At 44.8% G+C, this 24,115-nt stretch overlaps 1 long non-coding RNA gene across 1 annotated transcript; it reads right to left on the reverse strand.

The window, feature by feature from the left end:
• Positions 1 to 752: 752 nt before the first annotated feature.
• On the reverse strand, positions 753 to 23,868 carry LOC136577707 (uncharacterized). The gene is made up of 3 exons (XR_010786543.1): positions 23,800 to 23,868; positions 16,037 to 16,142; positions 753 to 886 (listed from the first exon to the last, which is right to left on the reverse strand). It is a non-coding gene; the product is annotated as an uncharacterized lncRNA (long non-coding RNA).
• Between the last annotated feature and the right edge of the window lie 247 nt (positions 23,869 to 24,115).

The raw sequence follows: 24,115 nt of genomic DNA on the forward strand, positions 1-24,115 counted from the left end.
CTCCTGCCACAGAAAAAGATGGGAAGCAGCTTATGAGGCCCGAGAGCAAAATAAGAAACTTGAGTGAATACCGTTAATAAGTCGAGAGCGCCTAGCCCATGGACCCTCTATAAGATAACTGAGACTGAAGACATTCAGAGGTCGGAAAAGTAGAGTATCTCCTGGTAAGAGTATAACATTGAAGGTGTGAAAGAAATGAGAATTTGTAAAGTACAATCGGGCACCTCCAGTTGTTATTCTGCACAATTCATAATTGGACTGTGGACTCTTTATTTCATGTCGTGTGAATAGCGACCTTGAAGAGGGGCTCGTGTCACATGATATTCATATTCTTTACTGCTATGTTTATGTCCTGCAGAGCCACCCGTGACATCCATCTTGGCTTCCCCATGGTCTTCCCTGTCACGGTGGGCCTCTTGTTCGGATCGCCGCAACAGCGCCACAGTACCAACCACTTCTAAGGTTATTCATACATGTCCAGGAGGAATAACAGAGGCAAAATCAAATGTTGTGTTAAGCCCCGAAGCCACTTGGCCTGTACTTTTTGGTGAAAAAGGTGGCACCCTTACATATGAAGAGATCAGGATTATACAGAATTATTACTGCGTTCAGAGTGAGACGTCTCTTACCGTGTGTGGTGAAGCAGGAGTCAAGGAACCTTCTCAGGGAGTCCTCAGACGCCTCGAATGTCTGAGAGGGGCAGAATATTACCACTGAAGAGAATCTATCAGCACGTTTCCAGGCACTCTCATCATCAGGGGAGACATATACTAAGGAGCCAATGTCACAAGAGACACAAATACCCCATAGGAGATCCATCAGTGCCATTACATGCTGATTTGTACCCCAGCAGAAGACTCCAAGATGCTTCATTCTATCAGTACAGCTGCAGATAAGAAACAGAAGAAGAAACATCAGCTTACAGATAAGATACATGAAGGAAACCTCCACCAGTAATGCCCACAGTAACCAATAGAGGCGCTCCACGTCCGCACAGGTTCCAGGAAACTGACAGCTGCTGAGCTTTGTTAGTTGGTGACTGTTGGGGTTAGGTGCCCGCTGCTGGTGAAGACGTCACTAAGTGAACATGGAGGAGCTGCGAAATCTTAGAGGAGTCTGCCTGCCAAACTCTTATGCCCCGCTCCCACCCAATCATATTTAGATACCATGTACATGTTGTGGATTTCCACCCCAAAGATGTGTGGATCTCAGCTGATCATCTGGTGGCAACTGGACTTGTCAACATTGAAACAATGAGAAGTGCAGGTGCAGCCCAGCAATCAGTGCAGATTAATGTGCATTGCTGATGGAAATCGGCAGCGTGTACTGGGCACCCTTATCATGAAAAGCTTTCTGTGATTTATCTCTACCAGCAGTTTTGGACAAGCTCTGCTCATTCTGCAGTAAAACATTACAGTTTTGGACAAACAGGGTTTGTTCTAATTTAAATGGCTTTCTGTTGTATCAGAGCTACCAACTAACTTTTAGTGTCAATTGAAGGCCTGTTTTGCACGACGAAAAAAAATTGTGCAATTTTCTCACAATGCGACAGCACGACAAACTGCATGTATGTGAAGCCTATGCTTTCACACAGGTTGCAGAGAAAAGCAGCAAACTGAACAGCGGCTGTTAGGTGATATATAGTGTTTTTTTGTTTTTTTCTGCACCCAGGGCTTATATTAGGGTTTTACAGTAGGATTTCCTATTGCAAAAGTTGCATCGCACCATACGAAAACCATGTTTTCGTGCGATGCGATGCAACAGAAAGGATGGCTTCATAGGGAAAGATGGGCTACAAAACATTGCAAATTGCATATTTAACGCCTTAGTGATCAAGTCTGTTTGCGTCTTAATGACCAGGCCAAATTTTGGAAATCCGAAGGGTCACTTTTACATGGAATAACTCCGTAAAGGTTTTGCATATCCAAGCGATTCTGACATTGTTTTTTTCACCACATATTTTACTTCATTTGGGCAGAAAAAATAGACCGATCGAATTTTTGTATATTTATTAAAAGCGCCAAAATTGGGGAAATTTTGAAAAAATCATTTTTCCCCATTTCCAACTGCAATATCTCAAATATGTGCAAACATGATATAGAAATTTTTGATAAGATATAGATTTTCATCTGTTTACTTTATGCTGGATGCACATTGGAAAAACTTTCATTTGTTTTTAACCATTTAGGAGACGTACAGATTTAACATTAATTATTAACATTTTGACGAACACTTTGTTTTCCTCCACCGAGCCAAGATTGAAAGACTCATAGGTGTCAGAATGATAGATACCCCCACAAATGACCACATTTTATATAATACACCCCTTAATGTATTCACTAAGGGGGATCAGGAGTATTTTGACCCCACCGTTTCTTTTTAGGAATTAATGCAATTTAGACAAGAAAAAATAAAATTCCGTATTTTTGCAAATACGTAATTTTTAAACATAGGATTTTTTTCTATAGTGCACATGAAAATAAGGATTTGCACCCCAAAATGGATCCCCCTGTTTGTCCTGTGTTCAGAGACATACCCGTTGTGGCCCTAATCTTATGTCCGTATGCACAACGGGGCCAAACCGAAAGGAGCAGCCGGTGGCTTTCAGAACATACATTTGGCTCGAAGGTGATTTAGGCCCCATTGCCCACTTGTAGAGCTTTTGAGGGGCCAAAACGACAGAGGACCCCCACAAATGATGTCATTTTAGAAACTAGACCCCCTTATCACATTCATCTAGGGGTGTACTGCGTATTTTGACTGCACAGTTTTTGAATGAATCTAAGCAAAGCAGAAAGAAAAAATTACAATTTTTATTTTTTTAGCAATTATGTTATTTAAAAAATATTTTTTGTGTACAGCACACATAGGAATTTCACACCCAAAATGGATACCCCGATTTGTCCCGTGTTCAGAAACATAGCCATTGGGGCCCTAATCTTCTGTCTGTATGCACAACGGGGCCCAAACCAAAAGGAGCAGCCAGTGGCTTTCAGATCAGACATTTTGCTTGAAGGTGATTTAGGCCCCATTGCCCACTTGTAGAGCCCTTGAGCGACAAAACAAAGCACAGCAGAAGGAAAAAAAAATTACGATTTTTGTTTTTTTGGCAATCGTATCATTTTAAAAAGTTTTTTTCGTACAGGATACATAGGAGTGAAGACTTTCACCCCAAAATGGATACCCCCGTTTGTCCCATGTTCAGAATTATACCCTTTGTAGCCCTAATCTTCTGTCTGGATGCACAACGGGGCCCAAACTGAATGAAGCATCAAACTTTACCTGTCTTTTAACTTTTACATGATCGCAATTATCCATTGGATAATGGCCATCATGTGACCAAGGAACACTCACTGCAGCCCCCCGTGACATCTCCAAGCTTACGGCTACCTTTAGTAGCCAGGAGCAATGAGATTCTAAATTTCCACTTGCCCTCCCCAGCTTCTGTGCTTGCGTCCGCCATTTTGGCAACGGGCGCATGCGCTAAAGCTGGGGAAAAGTCCACGGATAAGGATCCCATCAGGGGACATTGCCACAGGCCTTGGTTAAGTAATAGGTTCAGATCCCTGACGGTAGGTGAAAATTTAACTTTTTTTTACTTTTACATTATCGCCGTTATCCATTGAATAACGGCGATCACGTCACTGCAAACCACGTACCATGGCACCCTATGAAATCTCCAGGCTCTTGGCTACATTTAGTAGCCAGGTATTGGGAGATTTTAAATTACCCCGCCAATCTGCAGCTTTTGCGCCTGCGTCCGCCATTTTGGCGACTGACACGTGCACAGAAGCCAGGGTAAAGTCTGCGGATAAATCCTGGGGCCTCATGGGAGATGAAACAAACTTTATTCTGTTTTTTTTACATTTTTTTTAACTTCTTTAAACTTTGACATGATCGCTGTTATCCATTGGATAGCAGCGATCATGTGACCGTGAACCGCATACAGCGGCTCCTGGTGACAGCTCCCTGCTCTCGGCTACTCATACTAGCCAGGAGCAGGGAGTTTTTTAATTTCCTGGGCCTCCTGGCTCTCTGCACATGCGCATGACGTAATACGTCTGGTTCGCATGTGCAGACACCGGCGGCAGGTCCATGGAAAATGAGGAAGACGACGTACCTAGCGGAGGATGGGGGGGGGGGGGTGAGTATTCTCAGCTCCCCTTGCGGATCCGATCTTTAAGCAGAGATGAAACTTTGACCTTTTTTTAACTTTTCATTGACTTGAACCCGATTGCGTGACCAGGGAAGAGGTCCCGCTGCCCTGGATGACAGCTCCAGCATGTCAGCCACCTCCGGTAACCGGCAGCATGGAGCTATTACGTACAAAGCCTGCAGGGCATTACTTCCCAGAAGAAGCATGTTTTTACATCCTTTGGGAATTAAGCCCAGCAGGCCTGGATGTAAAAAGGCAAAGGGCTGGTCACTAAGGGGTTAACAACCCGCACTTTTTTTTCTTGCAATGTTGCAGGCTACAGAACATCACTAATGTGAAGAAACCCTTGAAAATCATGAGCTTCACATACATGCAATTTTGTCGCCCGTATGAAATAGGCCTAAAGGTAACCTTTATACCACGTGGTGAGCGCCATATAAGTAGGTAGCAAAAAACAATGATGGAATCGCTTTCATTCTATTGCTTTGCAGAAAAAACGAAATAAAGGGTATTTATTACATTACATGTCCCCGAAATTGGTTGCAGTAAAAAACAAAACTCGTTTCGTAAAATACAGGATGTCATCCAGCTCCGCTGACAAAAATAGGTTATGACCGCAGGAACACAGAAGGGGATACAATTTACTGGCTCTTAAGGGTAAAATTAGTTCTGTCACTAAGGGACCTTCCACAGGGGACGGAATATTCTACAACAGCGTTACAGAATATGCAGCCCCTGAATTCCGCACCGCTAACTGTGGATTTAATGCAGATTTTCTGCAGGATTCTGTTATTTTCAGTTCCGCACCAAATCCATATGGTAGCAGTGTGGATTCTGGGGCTGAATATTCCGCAGGGGGGCATATTCCGTAACGGTGCTGCAGAATATCCTGTCCAAGGTCCCTAAGGGGTTAAAAATGCACTTAAAGGGGTTGTCTCACGCCGAAACGTTTTTTTTTTTATTCAATAGGCCCCCCGTTCGGCGCGAGACAAACCCAATGCATGTGTTAAAAAAACAAAACGGGTAGTACTTACCCGAATCCCCGCGCTGCGGCGACTTCTTCCTTCTTCTTACTTACCTTAGTAAGATGGCTGCCAGGATCTTCACTGTGAGGTCCATTGCCGATTCCAGCCTCCTGATTGGCTGGAATCGGCACACGTGACGGGGCGGAGCTAAGCGATGACGCGTAGAAAGGGGCGGAGCCCGAACTCCGCTCGTGCCGAGACCCAAGAGAAGGGAGAAGACCGGACTGCGGATCCATGGAGACGAGGACGCCAGCAACGGAACAGGTAAGTGAATAACTTCTGTATGGCTCATAATTAATGCACAATGTACATTACAAAGTGCATTAATATGGCCATACAGAAGTGCATAACCCCACATGCTTTCATGAGACAACCCCTTTAAGGGAAATGCGTTCTGCACCACATATAGTTACATGAGACATAAATCCTAAATCTACAGTTCAAAAAATGACATTATCATGAGGGTTTTCAATTGTTGGGGAGTTAATGGAAACTTGTCACTAAATTTTTAGATTTAGTTTCAGCTTTCTAGCTCAGTTTATTCTGTATAAGGCTCGATGCTTATCAGCACCCCCTCCTAAGCCCCTGTCAAGGGTATTCTTTTAGCATTATGCATAAAAAGCAGCTTTAATGCAGCAAGCTTTATGTCAAGTACCTGAGAAGAGTCATGTTGGCAGTCCCATCTTCTGAGGAGTCATGCAGTCCTGGGTCTGATTGATGAACCAGAAGCAGGACACATTACTACAAGCCAGCGGCATCCGGTAGTGAGATGTACTGGCCTTAGCTGGTGCTGGCTTGTAATAATTAGAGATGAGCGAGCACACTCGTCTGAGCTTGATGCTCGTTCGAGTATTAGGGTACTCGAGATGCTCGTTACTCGAGACGAACACCACGCGGTACTCGAGTCAATTGCATTTCCTTCCCTGCATGTTTAGTGCCATTTTCTAGCCAATTGACATGCGGGGAAGGCATTACCACTTCCTGCTGTGACATGCCAGGCCTCTCTCCCCCCACAGTAGTGAGTGGCTGGCGAGATCAAGTGACCGCTGAGTATTTAAAGCGGTCCTACCCGCGGCTCGCCTCAGACACACGCTGGCAGAGATTAGGGAAAGTGCTCCTGCTCATTCAGGGATAATGTTAGTGTAGGATCCTGTCCTCAAGAACCCAAACGGTCCTTCTTAGAGCTACATCTGACCGTGTGCATGACTGTTGTGGCTGCTGGGAGCAGTTTTGCACAATTTTGTTTTTCCATCTCGGGCTGTGTAGGCCATTACAGCTATAGCGTTCTCAGTCTGCAGTCTGTAATACAAAGTATAGGGAAAGTGCTGCTGCTGATACAGCGAATGTGTTAGCAGAGGTGCTGTCTTCAAGAACCTCAATGGTCCTTCTTAGGGCTACATCTGACAGTGTGCATTTTACTTGGGGCCTACTGGGAGTTGTAGTGCTACCATTTTTGCATTATGCAGCTAGGCCTGTTTGCAGCCTTTCGTGATATTTTTTTCTGGATGCAGTGTGCGTTAAAATACCGCTCTCACCGTGAGGGTGCACGCAAATAATTCCTGGCCTCCTGCGACCAAACTTATTTATACCGTTCTGTGTCTGCAGTGAATTAGAAGCAGAGCGTTGGGCCACAGCCATTTCTAGAGGGAAAGTTATATACACTATACAGTCCGTATCCTCTGTGCAAAAAAAATAAAAACTCCATCTCACCGTGTGCATTTTACTTGGTGCCTGCTGGGAGTTGTAGTGCTACCGTTTTAGCATTACGCATCTAGGCCTGTTTGCAGCCTTTCGTAAAAAGAAATTTCTGGCTGGAGTGTGCTGTAACATTCCGCTCCAACCGTGAAAGTGCACGCAAATAATTCCTAGCCTGCTGCCAACAAACTTATTTATACCGTTCTGTGTCAGCAGTGAATTAGACAGCAGTCTCACCGCAAAACAGTACCCTAATATTATCGGGGCCACTGCAAAGTATTTCAGCTCTGCCGCAGTGCAGAGCGTCCCACAATACCATATCCGTTGGTGGGGTTCAGATCGTCGCAGTTACCAGCACTATCCACTGGCTTTAGAGTCTTCTCCCACTCCACACAGCCTCTATTATCTACAAGCCTCTGTGAGCAGTAAATTGCCCCTAGGTATCAGCGCAAGACAGCGAGTTACTTTTTTCTAGTCACAGCATAGAGCCTCCGCTATCTACAAGTCTCTGTGTGCGGTGAATTAAGACCCAGTTGTCAGTGCTGTATAGTGGGGTAATTTATTTGGGCCCTGCTCTATTCTTAATCCGCCATGATGAGAAGTAGGGGTAAGGGTTGAGGACGTGGACGCGGACACGGACGTCCAAGTGAAAATGTGGGCACAGGCCGAGTTTCTGGTCGTGGTGAATCATAGCCAGCTACTGCGGGATTAGGAGAGAGGCAAGTTTCTGGGGTCCCCAGCTTCATATCACAATTTATGAGTCCACATGGCAGACCTTTATTACAAACAGACCAGTGTGAGCAGGTCCTGTCGTGGATGGCAGAAAATACATCCGGCAATGTATCGACCACCCAGTCTTCTACGCAGTCCACTACTCCCGGCCTAGGGACTGCAACTCTGAATCCCTATGGCTGCTGCTCCTCCTTCCTCCCAGCCTCCCCACTCCATGAAAATGACATATTCTGAGCAGGCAGAATCCCAGGAACTGTTCTTGGGTCCCTGCCATGAGTGGGAAAAACTGGTTCCTCTCTCACCTGAGGAGTTTGTTGTGACTGATGCCCAACCTTTGAAAAGTTCCCGGAGTCCGGGTGATGAGGCTGGGGACTTCCGGCAACTGTCTCAAGGGCTTTCAGTGGGTGAGGAGGATGATGATGATGATGATGAGACACAGTTGTCTGTCAGTGAGGTAGTAGTAAGGGTAGTAAGTCCGAGGGAGGAGCTCACAGAGGGTTCGGAGGAAGAGCAGCTGGACAATGAATTGACTGACCCCACCTGGTTTGATAAGCCTACTGAGTACAGGGCTTCAGAGGGGGAGGCAAGTGCAGCAGCAGGAAAGGTTGGAAGAGGCAGTGGAGTGGCCAGGGGTAGAGGCAGGGCCAGAGCGACGAATCCCCCAACTGTTTCCCAAACCATCCCGTCGCGGCAAGCCTCAGTGCAGAGGGCTAGGTGTTCAAAGGTGTGGATGTTTTTCAGTGAGAGCATGGACGACCGACGAACAGTGGTGTGCAACGTGTGTGGCACCAAGATCAGCCGGGAAGCCACCACTACCAGCCTCACCACCACCAGCATGCGCAGGCATATGATGGCCAAGCACCCCACAAGGTGGGACGAAGGCTGTTCACTGCCTGCGGGTCACACCACTGCCTCTTCCCCTGCCCCAACCTGCCAAACAGATCCAACCCCCCTCTCAGGACACAGGCACGAGCGCCTCCCGGCCTGCACCCACTCCCTCACCTCCACTGCCCTCCACCCCATCCAGCAATGTCTCTCAGCGCAGCGTTCAGCTGTCACTAACACAAGCGTTGGAGCGAAAGCGCAAGTATGCCGCCACGCACCTGCACGCACAAGCTTTAAACGTGCACATTGCTGAATTAATCAGCCTGGAGAGGCTACCGTACAGGCTTGTGGAAACGGAGGCTTTCAAAAACATGATGGCGGCGGCGGTCACGCGCTACTCAGTCCCCAGTCGCCACTATTTTTCCCGGTGTGCCGTCCCAGCCCTGCACCAGCACGTCTCCCGCAACATTATACGTGCCCTCATCAACGTGGTTACTGGGAAGGTCCACTTAACGACGGACATGTGGACAAGTACTGGCAGGCAGGGCCACTATATCTCCCTGACGGCACATTGGGTAAATTTGGTGGAGGCTGTGACCGAGTCAGAGCTTGGGACCGCTCACGTCCTACCTACCCCCAGAATAGCAGGTCCTACCTCGGTGCTGGTATCTGCGGTGGTTTATGTCACCTCCCTTAAACCCTCCCCCTCCTCCTCCTCCTACGCAACCTCTACCTTGCAATTAAGAAGTGTGAGCAGCACGTCGCCAGCAGTCGGTATCGTGTGGTGCGGCAGCACAACGGTGGGCAAGTGTTAGCAGGTCGTGCTGAAACTAATCAGCTTAGGTGAAAAGAGGCACACGGCCCCCGAACTGTTGCAGGGTCTGACAGAGCAGACCGACCTCTGGATTTCACCGCTGAGCCTCCAACTGGGCATGGTCGTGTGTGACAACGGCCATAACTTGGTGGTGGCTCTGCAGCTCGGCAGCCTCACACACATGCCATGCCTGGCCCACGACGTCAATTTGGTGGTTCAGCGGTTTCTGAAAAACTACCCACACTTGTCTGACCTGCTCGGCAAGGTGCGCCGCGTCTGTGCACATTTCCTCAACTCCACCCTGAGGACCCTGCAACATCGGTTTAATCTGCCAGAGCACCGACTGCTGTGCGACGTGCCCACATGGTGGAATTCTACGCTGCACATGTTGGCTGTATGAGCAGCATAGAGCAATAGTGGAATACCAACTCCAACATGGGCGGCGTAGTGGTAGTCAGCCTCCTCAATTCTTTACCAAGGAGTGGGCCTGGATGGCAGATATCTGCCAGATCCTCGGAAACTTTGAGGAGTCTACCCAGATGGTGAACGGTGATGCTGCAGTCATTAGCGTTACCATCCCGCTGCTATGCCTGCTGAGAAGTTCGCTGCAAAGCATAAAGGCTGACGCTTTGCGGTTGAAACGGGAGATGGCGGATGAGAGTATGTTGCTTGCTAGCCAGACCATCCTCATGTCTATATCTCAGCGCGTTTTGGAGGAGGAGGGGGAAGAGACATTTGGACACACTGCAGAGGGTACCCATGCTGCTTGCCTCTCATCTGTTCAGTGTGTATGGACTGTGGAGGAGGATCCTGAAAGTCATCTTCCAAGTGAGGACAGCCATGTCTTGCGTACTGGTACCCTGGCACACATGGCTGACTTCATGTTAGGCTGCCTTTCTCGTGGCCCTTGCGTTAGACTCATTCTGGCCAACACGGATTACTGGTTGTACAACCTTCTTGACCCACGGTATAAGGAGAACCTTTGCACTTTCATTCCCGAAGAGGAAAGGGGTACGAGAGTGATACAATACCACAGGGCCCTGGTGGAAAAAGTGATGCTAAACTTCCCATCTGACAGCGCTAGTGGCAGAAGGCGCAGTTCCAAGGGACAAGTAGCAGGGGAGGCGCGGAGATCAGGCAGCATGTCCAGCGCAGGCAGGGGAACACTCTCCAAGCCCTTTCCCAGCTTTATGGCTCCCCAGCAAGACTGTGTCACCAATCCCCAGTCAAGGTAGTTAGCAATAAAGTAGCAGCATCAATGGTGTAGTAAAATAGAAAAAAGATTTATTGCTCCATAAAAATGGCGACGTTTCGAGTTGCCATTTTTATGGAGCAATAAATCTTTTTTTTCTATTTTACCACACCATTGATGCTGCTACTTTATTGCTAACTACCTGGATTAATTTGGGATTGGAGATCCATGGTCCCATAGGTGGCTCTGGATTTCCCTGTGTTGGAACCTCTGCATATGATCTGCATTATAAAGGTATGCTGCAGGACTTATTCACTCCCCAGTCAAGGCTGAGTCGGAGGGAGCACTGTAAAAAGATGGTGAGGGAGTACATAGTCGATCGTACCACCATCCTCCGTGATGCCTCTGCTCCATACAACTATTGGGTGTCAAAGCTGGACACGTGGCATGAACTTGCACTGTATGCCCTGGAGGTGCAGGCTTGCCCTGCTGCTAGCGTCTTGTCAGAGAAGGTGTTTAGTGCAGCTGGGGGAATCGTCATGGATAAGCGTACCCGCCTATCAACTGCCAGTCCCAACATGCTTACACTCATAAAAATGAACAAAGCCTGGATTTCCCCTGTCTTCTCTTCTCCACCAACAGAGAGCAGCGGAACCTAAAGATTATTTTTTCTGCAACCGCAGATAGAAGCATTCTCTATCACTGGAAAAAAGGAGGATTTTGCTTTGTCAATCTCTCTCTGATATTAGTCCTCCTCCTACTTCTCCTGAAACATCATGTAATCACGCTGAACTGACAATTTTTCTGCGGCCCAAAAGGCTCTGCTTACAATTTTTTTCCAATTTTTCAAAGTTTCAAAAGTATTGATACTTTAACATAAACCAATTTTTTTAACAGGGCTACCTCCAGGCTCTGCTACAAATTAAGCAATAGCGAGTTGTATCTTTAAAAAACATTTATAGGTTTCACCTGCCCTCTCGGTTGAGCAATTTTTCCGGGGTACATTTGTACTCTTGGTACACTAATTTTTCTGGCCCTTGCCTATACTGTTATCTAACTAATTTTTCCTGCCTTCGCCTACACTCATGGTATCCCAATGTTTCAGGGGTTCGCCTATACTCTTGCTACAGACATTTTACTGGGGTCTGACTATACTTCTGCTACACAAATGTTACTGGGGTCTGCCTGAACTTCAGCTACAGAAATGTTACTGGGGTCTGCCTATACTTCTGCTACATAAATGTTACTGTGGTCTGCCTATACTACTGCTACAGAAATGCTACAGGGGTCTGCCTATACTACTGCTACAGAAATGTTAAGAGGGTCTGCCTATACCTTTGCTACAGAAATGTCTGTCTATACTTCTGCTACAGAAATGTTACTGTGGTCTGCCTATACTTCTGCTACAGAAATGTTACGGGGGTCTGCCTTTACTTCTGCTACAGAAATGTTACGGGGGTCTGCCTTTACTTCTGCTACAGAAATGTTACTGGGGTCTGCCTATACTTCTGCTACAGAAATGTTACAGGGGTCCGCCTATACTACTGCTACATAAATGTTACTGGGGTCTGCCTATACCTTTGCTACAGAAATGTCTGCCTATACTTCTGCTACAGAAATGTTCCAGGGGTCTGCCTATACTTCTGCTACAGAAATGTTACTGGGGTCTGTCTATACTGTTGCCACAGAAATGTTACTGGAGACTGCATATACTACTGCTCCAGCAATGTTACTGGGGTCTGCCTATACCTTTGCTAGAGGAATGTTACAGGGGTCTGCCTATACTTCTACTACAGAAATATTACTGGGGTCTGTCTATACTGTTACTACAGAAATGTTACAGGGGTGTGCCTATACTTCTGCTACAGAAATGTTACTGGGGTCTGCCTATACTTCTGCTACATCAATGTTACTGGGGTCTGCCTATACTTCTGCTACCTCAATGTTACTGGGGTCTGCCTATACTTCTGCTACATAAATGTTACTGGGGTCTGCCTATACTACTGCTACAGAAATGTTACAGGGGTCTGCCTATACTTCTGCTACAGAAATATTACTGGGGTCTGTCTATACTGTTACTACAGAAATGTTACAGGGGTCTGCCTATACTTCTGCTACATCAATGTTACTGGGGTCTGCCTATACTTCTGCTACCTCAATGTTACTGGGGTCTGCCTATACTTCTGCTACATAAATGTTACTGGGGTCTGCCTATACTACTGCTACAGAAATGTTACAGGGGTCTGCCTATACTTCTGCTACAGAAATGTTACAGGGGTCTGCCTATACTACTGCTACATAAATGTTACGAGGGTCTGCCTATACCTTTGCTACAGAAATGTTACTGGGGTCTGCCTATACCTTTGCTACAGAAATGTCTGCCTATACTTCTGCCACATAAATGTTACAGGGGTCTGCCTATACTTCTGCCACAGAAATGTTACTGGAGTCTGTCTATACTGTTGCCACAGAAATGTTACTGGAGACTGCATATACTACTTCTCCAGGAATGTTACTGGGGTCTGCCTATACCTTTGCTACAGGAATGTTACAGGGGTCTGCCTATACTTCTACTACAGAAATGTTACTGGGGCCTGTCTATACTGTTAGTACAGAAATGTTACAGGGGTCTGCCTATACTTCTGCTACAGAAATGTTACTGGTGTCTGCCTATACTTCTGCTACAGAAATGTTACTGGGGTCTGCCTATACCTTTGCTACAGGAATGTTACACGGGTCTGTCTATACTGTTAGTACAGAAATGTTACAGGGGTCTGCCTATACTTCTGCTACAGAAATGTTACAGGGGTCTGCCTATACCTTTGCTACATAAATGTTACAGGGGTCTGCCTATACTTTTGCCACAGAAATGTTACTGGGGTCTGCCTATACTTCTGCTTCATAAATGTTACAGGGGCCTGCCTATACTTCTGCTACATAAATGTTACAGGGGTCTGCCTTTACGTTTGCTACAGAAATGTCACTGGGGTCTGCCTAAACATCTGCTACAGAAATGTTACAGGGGTCTGCCTATACTACTGCTACAGAAATGTTACAGGGGTCTGCCTATACTTCCGCTACAGAAATGTTACTGGGGTGTGCTTATACCTTTGCTAAAGGAATGTTACAGGGGTCTGTCTATACTATGGGTGCACTAAGTCTTCTCATCGCGGTGTTTTATCTATCTGGCACAAATACACTGACTGACTAGGGCATGAATTGTGGACCGAGGCCAACATGTATTTTCTCTCGTGCTACCACAGTTATCCACGGCAGTGGTTTGGGCCAAACAATAGGAACAATACTACACTAATGAGACGTTCACAGCAGCACTAGCATCGGAGTCCACTTCATGCCTGCGATTGCTGAGGGTGTGGGCAGAGGCCTATGTCCTGGGGGAAATGCAACTGCGCCAGGTTGGGCCCATGGAACTTGTTCCTGGTTAATCCAGTCTTTGGAGCGGTGAAAGGAACTGCAACAAATTAAATGACTTCTCTGCTATACACAAGCATGGAGGGGACTGTCACTATATGATGGGGGTGGGGAGAGGCGGTAGTGTTGTATCTTGATGCCCCCGGAAGCTAGGGGTTTGACAGTCCTTAGATGGAGGAACGCCCCAGTCACACCCCTAGCTCCCGATTGGTTGCATTGTTATGCGGCCAGAAAGATACTTCAGCCGGGAAACATACTTGCAGCTGGGCTGGAGGGCGAACTGGAGAGTTACCGGCTGTCTGTCAACAGCGCTCCGTGACCCAACACAGCTCAGAGGCCGAGAGAGACCCTCAGGAGGCTGCTGCTGGTGGCAGCGGCAAAAGACCCAGCACTGTGCAGAGGCTGAGAGCGACCCCGAGGAGCATCCTGCTGCCGGCAGCGGCGAAGGCAGTGTCACCGCTTAGGCAGCTAGGACCAGCATGAAGCAAGTAGGGCTAGCAGGTTTGCTGCGGTTCCCACGCTGTCAGTGTCAGCGGCCTCCTAATGGGAGCGCACAGAGAGCGATGTTGGATTGCAGGCAGCAAGAGCGCTGCGAGCAAAAACTGACATAACCATCCCGCTGTATTCGCCAGGGTGAGGAGCGATGTCAACTCACCATCCCGCTGTGTTCTGCTGGGCCTATAGCTGTATGTGTGGGGGTGGAACATCTGTGGATCACGAACAGCATCAGCTAATGGGAAGCTAGGGCCCTGACAGGGGGCATACACTGCAGCAAAGGGCAGTCAGCCTCTAGCTTCCGGTGGTGTCAAGATACAATAGTACCGGGAAAGGCCGGGACAGCGCCACCCCTCTGACTTGTTCCAAAGTCATCTCCAATGCTGCAGCATTATAGAATAAGACATACATGGGCACGATGTACATACATGTCCATGGTTTCTGCTGACTGGGCTTCAGGCAGCATGAAACTGATGACAGGGTCCCTTTGAGTCATGACTGCATGACCCCTCAGGATATTGGACCGCCCACATGACTTTTTGGGGGTAATTTGCATAATCGTGGGCTTCATTTTAGCTTCTTTTCAAGCATAAAACTAAATCAAAAGCATTTGATAAGCACATGTTTAGAAAGTTGCTCCTCAGCAGCTGAATATCTAGTGAGAACTTAAATGCCCCTTGAGAATCTCGGGATGCAGAAAACCTTGGTATTAGTGTATCTTGGCGCCACCAGGAAGTCCTGGTGGAGTCAAGATTGACAGGGGGGGACGCCCCCTATACCTAATTGGCTGGACAGCTCAGGTTTTGGCAGCCCACTAAGCTAATGCTGCAGGTGAAATTCGTTGAAATGGACGTCGGCCTGCAGCTATTGCTCGTCGGGGCAGGCGCTGCAGGCGAGGATTGCAGAAGCTGAAACCCACTTTATCCGGTGGCGCAGCAGAAGGTGACACCCCGTTCTGTGTTGAACCGCAGATCGGGGGTCACAGGGTAGGATTGGCCGAGCGTAATACTCCTTTCCTGTTGTCGGACCACAAGCCTGCACCCTGCTTTGTGTTGGGATAAGCAGAGCGGGGTCGGCATAAGTGAGGACACAGAGTGCCGTGAAGCGGGACCCACACCCCTACATATCGGTAAAATTGCAGTACACAGCAGGGAGCACAGAGCGGCAGCCCTCCCATTACAGAAGCACAGCGTCCACACAGACACAGCTGCAGGGAGCGATACAGTGGTTCCCCCGTCCCGCACACAGCCTGAGGAGAGCAGGGAGGCTACAGCGCTGGCCGACTGACAGTGACAGGCTGCAGCAGCATAGACCTCCAGGAGGAGGACCCCTTGGAGCCTACAGCGCCGTGCCAATATCAGAAAAACATGTTTGCCCCCGGGGACGGGCGTTCCACTGTGGGGGGCTGCTCACTTATATAGCAGCCCTTTAGCATCTTTCAGGACCTTCTGCTCTTGACCCTATCAGGTGGTAGGGGTGTGACATGGGCAGTTTACCTGTCAAACTCCTAGCTTCTGGTGGCATCAAGATACACTAATACCGAAAACCTTATGGGTAGGTACATGTAGTACACAAGGGTACACGGTCTCTTCCCCTTCTCTACGGCATTCAGTGCAAATCAGGAGAATTCATTCATACATTTGTTAGGGCGATCGCTGGATGTTACTTACACTCGTCCAGCACCAGATGTTGAGTCTTCTACTTTGGGTATCTTCTCCCAATCTACATTGTCTCTGGTCGCCATTTTATCTGGTTGTGGTTCTGTATAATGATTATCTGAAGGTTAAACACTCCACATTACCCACTGGTGATCCTAGATATCTGCTGTAGTACAGTATAACTGTTATATCCATGTGGGGCTGTATACATCTGCCGTTGTGTCTGATATGTTATCTACAAAAAGCATAGCTCTATAATTACATGCAGATAATACACACTTTTTGTGGCAGCCCAGCAGGGTACTAGAGCCTCCATGCCCATCTGTATCACATCTTGTATCCAAGCTACAGGTGGTACAACAGGGTACTAGAGCCTCCATACCCATCTGTATCACATCTTGTAACCAAGCTAGAGGCGGTACAACAGGGTACTAGTGCTTCCATGCCCCCCGTATCACATCTTGTATCTAAGCTAGAGGCGGTACAACAAGGTACTAGAGCCTCCCTACAAGGGGTCAGTTCTCCACAATAAATTCTCCTTTTGCTCTGATATTGTAATCACTTACTTATATCAGCATTACAATCACTCAGACAAAGTTTCATCCATTCCGACAACTTCTAGGGTTGGGATATTACTGACAATGAGTGCATTACACAACTATCTACAGATCTCTCCTGTGTGGTATGGCTAGCTGGTATCTGCAGGTAGTATATAACATAGTACCTGCAGACAGTGCTGTATATGTATGCTGTTATGATAGATAAGCTACCTACAGGTGGCGCTGTATTACAGTTACACACAGCAAACAATATATTACACTAGCTTACCCATCGCACGTTGCTGCGAAGACAGACAGACATACATTCATTCGTTTTTATATGTCTAGATAACAACCAATCACAGCGCAGCTTTCATGTTACCTCAGTGGTATAATATATAACAAACAATCGCAGCGCAGGTTACATGTTACCTCACCTTTATAATATACTAGCTGATATACCCGACTTCGCCCAAGTTGATTTGGTACTGGTGTTTATCTGGTGTTCACACGGAAAATCTTATGAAGTCGTGGTTACTTTAGAGATACTGAGTATAAACATATGTTTTGCATAGTTCTCTGCGTTACCCAGGAAACACCACGGGAAGGTAACCATGCGACGTTTCCTTTATATAAAATGACATCAGGAAGTGAGAGAATTAGATTACGTACGTAAAATTTGGACACTAATTCTTTTGCGCTTAGAATTGAATAATCGAGTTGGGACCCATTAACTTTTCATATTTATGACATAATCAATGCTCGTGCCAAATTTCTCGTATCTATGACACCGGAAAGTGAAAAAATTACATTCCGCACGTAACATTTCGACGCTAATTCTTTTGGGCATAGAATTGAATAATGGAGTTGGGACCCATTAGCTTTTCCTATTTATGACATAATCAATGCGCGTGACAAATTTCCTGTTTCTATGACACCGGAAAGTGAAGAAATTACATTCCGCACGTAAAATTAGGACGCTAATTGTTTTGCGCATAGAATTGAATAATGGAGTTGGGACCCATTAGCTTTTCCTATTTATGACATAATCAATGCTCGTGCCAAATTTTAAGTTTCTATGACATTGGGAAGTGACAGATTTAGATTATGTACGTTAAATTTCGACGCCAATTCTTTTGCGCTAGAATTGAATAATCGAATTGGGACCCATTAGCTTTTCCTATTTATGACATAATCAATGCTCGTGCCAAATTTCACGTTTCTATGACACCGGAAAGTGAGAAAATTACATTCCGCACGTAAAATTTCGACGCCAATTCTTTTGCGCTAGAATTGAATAATCGAGTTGGGACCTATGACGTTTTCCTATTTATGACATAATCAATGCTTGTGTCAAATTTCCCGTTTCTATGACACCGGAAAGTGAGAAAATTACATTCCGCACGTAAAATTTGGTCGCCAATTCTTTTGCGCATAGAATTGAATAATGGAGCTGGGACCCATTAGCTTTTCCTACTTATGACATAATCAATGCTCGTGCCAAATTTCCCGAATCTATGACACCGGAAAGTGAAGAAATTACATTCCGCACGTAAAATTTGGACGCTAATTCTTTTGCGCATAGAATTGAATAATCGAGTTGGGACCCATTAGCTTTTTCTATTTATGACATAATCAATGCTCATGCCAAATTTCACATTTCTATGACACCGGAAAGTGAGAAAATTAGATTCCGTACGTAAAATTTGGACGCTAATTCTTTTACGCATAGAATTAAATAATCGAGTTGGGACCCATTAACTTTTCCTATTTATGACATAATCAATGCCCTGCCACATTTTAAGTTTCTATGACATTGGGAAGTGACAGATTTAGATTATGTACGTAAAATTTCGACGCCAATTCTTTTGCGCTAGAATTGAATAATCGAGTTGGGACCCAATTACTTTTCCTATTTTGGAGATAATCTATGCTCGTGCCAAAATTCATGTTTCTACGACATCGGGAAGTTGGAGAACTTTTGGCGAATCAGTCAGTCAGTCAGTGAGTCAGTCAGTGAGTCAGTGAGGGCTTTCGTCTTTATATATATAGATAACACCAATCACAGCGCAGCTTTCATGTTACCTCAGCAGTATAAAATACAACAACCAATCACAGCGCAACTTTTATTCTGCCTCAGCAATATAAAAAATAGCAACCAATCACAGCGCAGCATTCATTTAACCTCAGCGGTATAATATATAGCAACCAATCACAGCACAGCTTTCATGTTGCCTCAGCAGTATAAGAAATAGCAACCAATCACAGCACAGCTTTCATTTTACCTCAGCATTCTCAATATCCAGCAATTGTCTTGTGAAACGTTCGTCGGATGCATCATTTTGTAGTTGAACACGCATCCCGTTGCTCGTAATGCCTTTTGCTTTTGTGCTTGAGATGGAAATCAAATGATCTTTGTCTGGGGGCATAACTGTAGACGACGCACGCACCCCATCTATCGTAGGATAGATGTACTATGCCAATAATCTTCCCAGGAGTGTACTCAACAACTTCCCAAAGTTTCATGGTGATTGAATGAATGGTGTAGTAATGCATAAAGGACAGACAGACATTCATTTTTTTATATATATAGATGACATCAGGAAGTGAGAGAATTAGATTCCGTACGTAAAATTTGGACACTAATTCTTTTGCGCTTAGAATTGAATAATCGAGTTGGGACTCATTAGCTTTTCCTATTTATGACATAGTCAATGCTCGTGCCAAATTTCAAGTTTTAATGACATCGGGAAGTGAGAGAATTTGATTCCGTACATAAAATGTGGACGCTAATTCTTTTGTGCTTAGAATTAAATAATTGAGTTGGGACCCATAAGCTTTTCCTATTTATGACATAATCAATGATCGTGCCAAATTTCAAGTTTCTATGACATTGGGAAGCGAGAGAATTAGATTCCATATGTAAAATTTGGACGCTAATTCTTTTGCGCTTAGAATTGAATAATCGAGTTGGGACCCATTAGCTTTTCCTATTTATGACATAATCAATGCTCGTGCCAAATTTCATGTTTCTACGACATCGGGAAGTGAGAGAATTAGTGGCAATGATGGAAATCGAGCGATCTATGTAGGGGGGGGCGTAACTGTCGACGTCACTCGCACGCGCACCATTTATCATAGCATAAATGTAGTATGCCTATAATCTTCCCAGGAGTGTACTCAACAACTTCCCAAAGTTTCATGGCGATCGAATGAATGGTGTAGTAGCGCATAAAGGACAAACAGACACACAGATAGACACATGCACACATTCAATTTTATATATATAGACTAGCCTACCCGTCGCGCGTTGCTGCGAAGACAGACAGACATACATTCGTTTTTATATATCTAGATAACAACCAATCACAGCGCAGCTTTTTTAGGTTACCTCAGTGGTATAATATATAACAACCAATCACAGCGCAGCTTTCATGTTACCTCAGCTTTATAATATATAACACCGAATCACAGGGCAGCTTATATGTTACCTCAGCAGTATAAAATATAACAACCAATCACAGTGCAGCTTTCATGTTACGTCAGCAGTAAAATATATAACAACCAATCACAGCGCAACTTTTATTCTGCCTCAGCAATATAAAAATGGCAACGAATCACAGCGCAGCATTCATTTTACCTCAGCGGTATAATATATAGCAACCAATCACAGCACAGCTTTTATTTTACCTCAGCATTCTCAATATCCAGGAATTGTCTTGTGATACGTTCGCGGATGCATCATTTTCTGGTTGAACACGCATCCCGTTGCTCGTAATGCCTTTTGCTTTTGTGCTTGAGATGGAAATCAAATGATCTTTGTCTGGGGGGGCATAACTGTCGACGACGCTCGCACGCGCGCGCCACCTATCGTATGATAGATGTACTATGCCAGTAATCTTCCCAGGAGTGTACTCAACAACTTCCCATTAACTTTTCCTATTTATGACATAATCAATGCTCGTGCCAAATTTCAAGTTTCTATGACATTGGGAAGCGAGAAAATTAGATTCCGTACGTAAAATTTGGATGCTAATTCTTTGGCGCACAGAATTAAATAATGGAGTTGGGACCCATTAGCTTTTCCTATTTATGACATAATCAATGCTCCTGCCAAATTTCACGTTTCTATTACATTGGGAAGCGAGAAAATTAGATTCCGTACGTAAAATTTGGACGCCAATTCTTTTGCGCCTAGAATTGAATAATCGAGTTGGGACCCATTAACTTTTCCTATTTATGACATAATCAATGCTCGTGTCATATTTCGAGTTTCTATTACATTGGGAAGCGAGAGAATTCGATTCCGTACATAATATTTGGACGTTAATTCTTTTGCGCATAGAATTGAATAATCGAGTTGGGACCGATTAGATTTTCCTATTTATGACGTATTCAATGCTCGTGCCAAATTTCGAGTTTCTATGACACCAGAAAGTGAGAAAATTAGATTCCGTACGTAAAATTTGGACGCTAACTCTTTTGCGCATAGAATTGAATAATCGAGTTGGGACCCATTAGCTTTTCCTATTTATGACATATTCAATGCCCGTGCCAAATTTCAAGTTTCTATGTGAGAAAATTACATTCCGTACGTAAAATTTGGACGCTAATTCTTTTGCGCATAGAATTGAATAATCGAGTTGGGACCTATTAGCTTATCCTATTTATGACATAATCAATGCTCGTGCCAAATTTCAAGTTTCTATGACATTGGGAAGCGAGAAAATGAGATTCCGTACGTAAAATTTGGATGCTAATTCTTTGGCGCACAGAATTAAATAATGGAGTTGGGACCCATTAGCTTTTCCTATTTATGACATAATCAATGCTCCTGCCAAATTTCACGTTTCTATTACATTGGGAAGCGAGAAAATTAGATTCCGTACGTAGAATTTGGACGCTAATTCTTTGGCGCTTACAATTGAATAATCGAGTTGGGACCCATTAGCTTTTCCTATTTATGACATAATCAATGCTTGTGCCAAATTTCAGGTTTCTATGACATTGGGAAGCGAGAAAATTAGATTCTGTACGTAAAATTTGGACGCTAATTCTTTGGCGCTTAGAATTGAATAATTGAGTTGGGACCCATTAGCTTTTCCTATTTATGACATAATCAATGCTCGTGCCAAATCATGTTTCTACGACATTGGGAAGTGAGAGAATTAGATTCCGTACGTAAAATTTGGACGCTAATTCTTTTGCGCATAGAATTGAATAATCGAGTTGGGACCCATTAGCTTTTCCTATTTATGACATATTCAATGCCCGTGCCAAATTTCAAGTTTTTATGTGAGAAAATTACATTCCGTACGCAAAATTTGGACGCAAATTCTTTTGCGCATATAATTGAATAATCGAGTTGGGACCCATTAGCTTTTCTTATTTATGACATAATCAATGCTCGTGCCAAATTTCACGTTTCTATGACCCCGGAAAGCGAGAAAATTAGATTCCGTACGTAAAATTTGGACGGTAATTCTTTGGCGCATAGAATTGAATAATAGAGTTGAGACCGATTAGTGTTTCCTATTTATGACATATTCAACGCCCGTGCCAAATTTCACGTTTCTATGACATTGGAAAGTGAGAAAATTAGATTCCGTACGTAAAATTTGGACGCTAATTCTTTTGCGCATAGAATTGAATAATCGAGTTGGGACCCATTAGCTTTTCCTATTTGTGACATATTCAATGCCCGTGCCAAATTTCAAGTTTCTATGTGAGAAAATTACATTCCGTACGTAAAATTTGGACGCTAATTCTTTTGCGCATAGAATTGAATAATCGAGTTGGGACCTATTAGCTTATCCTATTTATGACATAATCAATGCTCGTGCCAAATTTCAAGTTTCTATGACATTGGGAAGCGAGAAAATTAGATTCCGTACGTAAAATTTGGATGCTAATTCTTTGGCGCACAGAATTAAATAATGGAGTTGGGACCCATTAGCTTTTCCTATTTATGACATAATCAATGCTCCTGCCAAATTTCACGTTTCTATTACATTGGGAAGCGAGAAAATTAGATTCCGTACGTAAAATTTGGACGCTAATTCTTTGGCGCTTACAATTGAATAATCGAGTTGGGACCCATTAGCTTTTCCTATTTATGACATAATCAATGCTTGTGCCAAATTTCAAGTTTCTATGACATTGGGAAGCGAGAAAATTAGATTCCGTACGTAAAATTTGGACGCTAATTCTTTGGCGCTTAGAATTGAATAATTGAGTTGGGACCCATTAGCTTTTCCTATTTATGACATAATCAATGCTCGTGCCAAATCATGTTTCTACGACATTGGGAAGTGAGAGAATTAGATTCCGTACGTAAAATTTGGACGCTAATTCTTTTGCGCATAGAATTGAATAATCGAGTTGGGACCCATTAGCTTTTCCTATTTATGACATATTCAATGCCCGTGCCAAATTTCAAGTTTCTATGTGAGAAAATTACATTCCGTACGCAAAATTTGGACGCTAATTCTTTTGCGCATAGAATTGAATAATCGAGTTGGGACCCATTAGCTTTTCTTATTTATGACATAATCAATGCTCGTGCCAAATTTCACGTCTCTATGACATTGGGAAGCGAGAAAATTAGATTCCGTACGTAAAATTTGGACGCTAATTCTTTGGCGCTTAGAATTGAATAATCGAGTTGGGACCCATTAGCTTTTCCTAATTATGACATAATCAATGCTCGTGCCAAATTTCATGTTTCTACGACATTGGGAAGTGAGAGAATTAGTGGCAGTGATGGAAATCGAACGATCTACGTGGGGGGCGTAACTGTCGACGACGCTCGCACACGCGCACCACTTATCGTAGGATAGTTGTACTATGCCTATAATCTTCCCAGGAGTGTACTCAACAACTTCCCAAAGTTTCATGGCGATCGGATGAATGGTGTAGTAGCGCATAAAGGACAAACACACACACACACAGACAGACATACACGCATACATTCAATTATATATATATAGACAAGTATCTCTGTTCTGTCCTGTGTATCTACAGATAGTATATAAAACATAGCACCTCCAGGAGGCGCTGTATTTCAGTTATCTGCTCATCTCTCACTGTTCTGCAAGCGTCCCTGTATGGGGGGAGAGGGGGTGAGGTTATCTGCTGATCTCTCACCTGTTTGCAGGTGTCCCTGTATAAGGGAGAGGGGGTGGGGTTACCTGCTGATCCCTCACCTGTCTGCAGGTGTCTCTGTATTTGGGTTACCTGTCACTATATTTGTCTGGTCCCCGGCTGTCGTCCCCTTCCCTGTGTATCTCTGCTCCTCCACTGCTCAGACTCTTCCTCTCGCCCCTCCGGGTACATGTATCTAAATTACACCCCAGTTCGGCACTAACAACCAATCAGATTGAATCAGGGAACCCAAACAACCAAGGAGGTTGAATCACACGTGCAAAACAACCAATGAGACTGCTGGAATTGGGATACAGAACCAATCAGGTTGCTGGAATTGCTGCAAAGTGCCGAACTGGGGTGTAATATAGATATATGCCCTCCGAGTAGATAGAACACGGTACTTCCT

This window comes from Eleutherodactylus coqui, chromosome 8, assembly GCF_035609145.1.
Source record: "Eleutherodactylus coqui strain aEleCoq1 chromosome 8, aEleCoq1.hap1, whole genome shotgun sequence".
NCBI classification, from domain to species: domain Eukaryota; kingdom Metazoa; phylum Chordata; class Amphibia; order Anura; family Eleutherodactylidae; genus Eleutherodactylus; species Eleutherodactylus coqui.